The sequence below is a fragment of the Nanorana parkeri genome, unplaced genomic scaffold (assembly GCF_000935625.1).
Source record: "Nanorana parkeri isolate BGI_ZX_2015 unplaced genomic scaffold, ASM93562v1 scaffold608, whole genome shotgun sequence".
Lineage (NCBI taxonomy): Eukaryota > Metazoa > Chordata > Amphibia > Anura > Dicroglossidae > Nanorana > Nanorana parkeri.
The window spans coordinates 467,379-472,286 of record NW_017306876.1 but is presented as its reverse complement, the minus strand read 5'-3'; the positions used below and the strand labels follow the sequence as shown (position 1 = coordinate 472,286).

At 42.3% G+C, this 4,908-nt stretch overlaps 1 protein-coding gene across 4 annotated transcripts in view; it reads right to left on the bottom strand.

Moving 5' to 3' along the window:
* The window catches only part of LOC108792169 (FXYD domain-containing ion transport regulator 6-like), a 70,076-nt gene that overhangs the window by 17,153 nt on the left and 48,015 nt on the right, over window positions 1-4,908 (bottom strand). The window contains exon 2 of one of the 4 annotated variants that reach the window (XM_018562875.1): window positions 119-122. The exons of 2 other annotated variants lie outside the window; for them this stretch is intronic. The gene's annotated coding sequence lies outside the window, so the exon portion shown is untranslated. Of the gene's footprint in view, window positions 1-118; window positions 123-2,887; window positions 2,893-4,908 lie in introns of all 4 variants that reach the window. One more of the 4 variants, XM_018562876.1, reaches the window with a different exon arrangement.

The following is a 4,908-nucleotide window of genomic DNA, read 5'->3' as shown; positions in this document are numbered from 1 at the left end:
CTGTAGCCATATTTACAGTTGGGGCAAGGTGCAGTTGTTGGGGTCAGGTGCAGTGGTGAACAATGGTGGGATGGTGGGGAGGTCAGCATCCAGGTGTGGTGAGATGGGGGAGATGCAGTGTTTCGAGGGGGTCACAGGAATGGTGTTGAAGCTGGAGAAGTTGGGATGGGAGGGTTGGGGGAGGACAGTGTATAGGAACAGGCGTAGTGGTGAGAGCAGAGGCAGGGGACACAGGGGCAGTGATTAGAGAATGGCTGTGCAGGTGTGGACACGAAAGCATGGATGGGGTTGAGCAGGCACTGTGGTGACATTGGGGGAGGGTGCAATCAGGTGTGGTTTTAAGAACAAGGAGTAGGGGGTTCAAGTGTAAATGAGGTGTGTTGGTGATGGGGGCTTTTGGTGGCAAAATGGTAGCTGTAGGGATGGGGGCCTGAGATCACCATGTGGGGCAGGATAGAGGTCAAAAGTGGTGGAAAGAAAAGAGGGGCTGCTGGCAGAGTGTTGAGAGCACAGCTAGTCCATTCCTTGGGTCGAATGATATCATGTATGCGCTCCTTCAGTCTGGGTTCTTTTTTTGTCCTGTGTGTTGATCTTTACATATTGCCCTATCTAGGGCAAATTGTTAAATGTAAGCTGCATTTTTTTTAACTTCTAACCATCTAAGCTATGTTTTATAGTTATCCTTTCCTCATAAGGCCATCCTTGATTTTGGTCAAGCAAATGCAAACTGGGTGCTAACTTAGACAAGAAAGAAGTCATAGGACCCAACACCACTTTGTCCCTATGCAAAAAGCAAAAAGGATTCCTGCAAGATAAGACCGCCAGCTAAGGAACTTGGTCTGAACAGGTAATAGCTACAATGAATACCACCATGTAGGTGAAAGACAATTGCAGTCAGCAACAAAAAACATTCAGCAACAAGCAGGAAATGTGCCCTGTGAAATTATTATTATTACTGGCATTATTGATTTATGCACACTATACACATTTAATCACATCAGTCCCGGCCTCGAGGATAAGGTTACAAGGTTTTCAAAATGAAATCTGGAGACACAGTACTGACTATGCCAACTTAAAACCACACCCAAAAACATGACCCCATTGTACCCACATTCACAAGTCACCCCCCCATTTTTGACCTCACGCAATTGGTTGCAGACTTTTGGAACATGAGCTAGACATTTAGGATATAGAGACAAAACAAACAGATTTCAAATAAGAGGCACCAAGATTTGCATGCATAGTTAGGAGAGATGCCTTAAATGCATTAGGGTACTTGGAAAAAATGATTGCCAAACACATGTGGACATAGCCAACAAAGTCTGTGTCACTTCACTATGTATGGCATTTAGTGTGGGAGTACACACTACAAAACATACAAGACCACCAGGGTGCAGCCAGATAGCCTTGCAAGACCCTATTAAAAAGTAATAAAGGTTTTAAGAAAACTTTTAAAAACTTTAAAAATACAAATGTTATTATTAAACTCATCCTACATTTTTAGTTTTAGTTGAAAACTTGCCATTCACTTTCATTCACAGTGCAGGGCTCAGGAGTAAGTAACACAGAGTGCAGGGTTCAGGAATAAGTAATGCAGCAGTTTGCAGGGGTCAGAACTACGTAATGCAGAGCGAATGGGTCAGGAGTAAGTAAATCAGAGTGCAGAAGTAAGCAGGTAATGCAGAGTGCATGGGCAGGTGTAAGTAACATAGAGTTCAGAGGTTAATAGTAAGTAACGCAGAGTACAGGGTAATAGGTAGTGTAGTGCGCAGTGGTCAGAGTAGTAAGTAACACAGTGATAAATGGTTATTTTAGTAAGTAACACAGAGATCAGGGGTGAGAGTAGTAAGTAATGCAAAGTGCAGGGGTCATACTAGGAAGAAATGCAGAGTGCAGGGGTTAGAGTAATAAGAAACACAGAGAGTAGAAAGTAATTCAAAGTGCAGTGGTAAGTGTAGTAAGTAATGAAGAGCTCTGAGATCAGAGTAGTAAGTAACACAGAGGGCAGTGGACAGAGAAGTAAGAATGCAGATCTCAGAAGTCAGAGAAGTAAGTAATTCAAATCTCCGAGGTCAGAGCATTGAGTAACGCAGGGTGCGGGGGTCAGAATAGTATGTAATATAGAGTTAAGTGTAGTAAGTAACGCAGAGGGCAGTGGTCAGAGTAGTAAAAATAAAGACCTCAGAGGTCAGAGTAGTAACACAGAGTGCAGGAGTCAAAGTAGTAGGTAACTCAGAGGTCAGAGCAGTAATCGACGCAGTGTGCAGGGGTCAAAGTAGTAAGAATCACAGATCTCAGAGGTCAGAGTAGTAAGTAATGCAGATCTCACAGGTCAGAGTAGTGAGTGATGCAGAGTTCAGGGGTCAAAATGGTCTACAGAGTGTCAGCACGTAAGTGTGTCACATGATGTTAGTGTGGCTCCTTCCCCTCACCTCCTTGGCCCTGTTGCTCGATGTCATCAGTTCAAGGTGCCTGGTGGCCGATCATTGGCAGGCCAGAACAAGCAGAGCCCCCACAGTAAATAGAGACCACTGCAACAAGCCGCTGTGTCTATCCAACGTCATGCTAAGGTCGGAGCCTCTTCTGCACCTTGTGACAGGTTGACCTGACAACCACCAATCGTTGAACACAAAGCCCCACTGCCTCTGCCATTTTACTGGATCCCAAAGCTGAGTAGTGGGGTTCAGCAGTGTCTATACTTCCAAACTTTCCTGGCAATGTCCTCTGTGGAACTGCAGAGAAAAAAAGTAAAAGGAGGAGTGGCCATTTGCATTTAAAACCAAGAAACCCAATCCTCATCCCTACAGCAATCCTACACCACCCCTTTCTCTGTTGAAGCCGAACCAAAATACCTGGTGCTCCACTGATGATGTCACTTTAATAATATTGTTTCTTCTAAAAGCTTTGATTAGTTATAGACATGTTTTCCAATCCATCTTTCTACTGTGCATATTAGTAGAAGTGAATGTAGAAGCCACTACTCACGGCAGAAAAGGTAAAGGAAAACATGCAGATATGTTGACTTTATGAAGTGATAAAAGCAAGCAAGCAGGCAGCAATCGCGGCATGGAAAGTTTGCCTTGTCCCTCTTAGCATCTTGAATATGTTAAATGTTCTATTCTTCATCAATGTTAGTATGACCACTATACATGATGTCTTTTGAAAGAACCATCTGACAACACACAATAAACTTACTCGTCTACATAAATTCCCCTTTTAGAGAGGGAAGGCTTTAAGCATTGCCTTGCTATATTGCTGCAGCATCCTGCAGATTACAAGAAGTAGGAACAAGTGTAGACAGGAGGCGTGCTCTTATCCTATCTTTGACACAAGATACCACAAGGATATTTTGTACTCAGCTTATGAGCAGGATGCAGAGAAGACACAGAACACCCAGGATGTAAGTGCATGGCTTAGCAAGGACTTCATTCGCAGGTCAGTGACATATAATTGCCATTGAACACCATTTTGCCATATCCTTTCTCAGTTCCATTTTGCAGTCCTGGCTCCTTGACAGTAATCATGGCCTTCACTTCTCTCTACTGTACAAGATGTCTTTTTTTTTTTCTTTGCCTTCAAACCATTCTTTTGTGTAATCTATCTTATGTCATGTACTTTTTACATCACTTTGAAGACAGTGCCCTCTATGTGTATTAATCTGTTAACTCTGTTAACAAAATGTCCTTCATTTACCTTTGAAAAATTATATGTTTGATCCAAAGCATAGCTGTATACAGCATAGCCTCACAGACACAGCCTTAGGTTTTTATAATTTAGCATCTCAAATGATTTATCCATATTTGAGTTATTGAAGTGTAGCTGCAATTTAAATTATATAGTGCTTGGCAAGTATACCTGCACCATGTAAGACTTGTCATATGTTTCAAAGACAGCACAAAACCTAGCTACATATAAAATACTATAAATATATCCTATAACACTAATCAAAATACATCTGATGTAAAGAAAAAGAACAATCCTACATATACTGTATTTGTTGCATATCATTTTTATTTAGGTCTTTAGATTATGAAGATGTGACTCTAGTAACTATTCTCAGTGTCACCCTAAGAAAGATAAATGGATTGACAGTATTCTCTCTCAACCCTTCATTGCAATGACAAAAGCTGCATTAGTAAACTGCACGTGTTCACCAAGATTTAGTATAATTTGATTCTACTTATAAGAGGTCCAAAAAACTCTGTACAGGAATACATCTCTATGTTACATGGATGGTTCAATCCAATGCAGTTTGCCCATTCCAGCCATAATACTAATATTGCAACCTGCAAGTGCATCAGTGCTCATCTGTTATCTGCCACTGGGAATAAAGACTTTGACTCTACAGAAACCTGCAAACCAAATCTAGATAGTTTTAATTATGGTGCACATATAGGTGGCAGTGGCAGCAAAAAAAAAAAAAGTTTATATTTCTTTGAATCCACCAGTAGGTGGCATTTGTCAGTGGTGATCGGTAATGAAAATCAACGGTGACGTTTCCAGGACTTCTATATTTATTTATTATTGGTCTTTTTATAGCGCTTTACATACTGCACAGTTCCTGTTCTCGAGGAGCTTACAGTCTAAGGTCCCTATCTCAGATGTATACAGGGCCGATTTAGACAGGAGCCATGTAAAGTTCCAGTATGTCTTTGGTGTGTGGGAGGAAAGTGGAGTACCCAGTGGAAACCCACGCAAGCACAGGGAGAACATACACACTCCTTGCAGATTGTGTATATTTTTAACCCCTTGCTGTCACGGGCACGCGCTTACAGGATCACGCCGGTAATGTGTACAGCCCATACCAGCTGTTATGTACAAGCATTCGGCCGGCTCTACAGCTCGCTTGTATTACCCTGCATTGTGCGGGTCCCCCCCTCTGCTGCTGCGCCCCCCCCCCTCTGATGC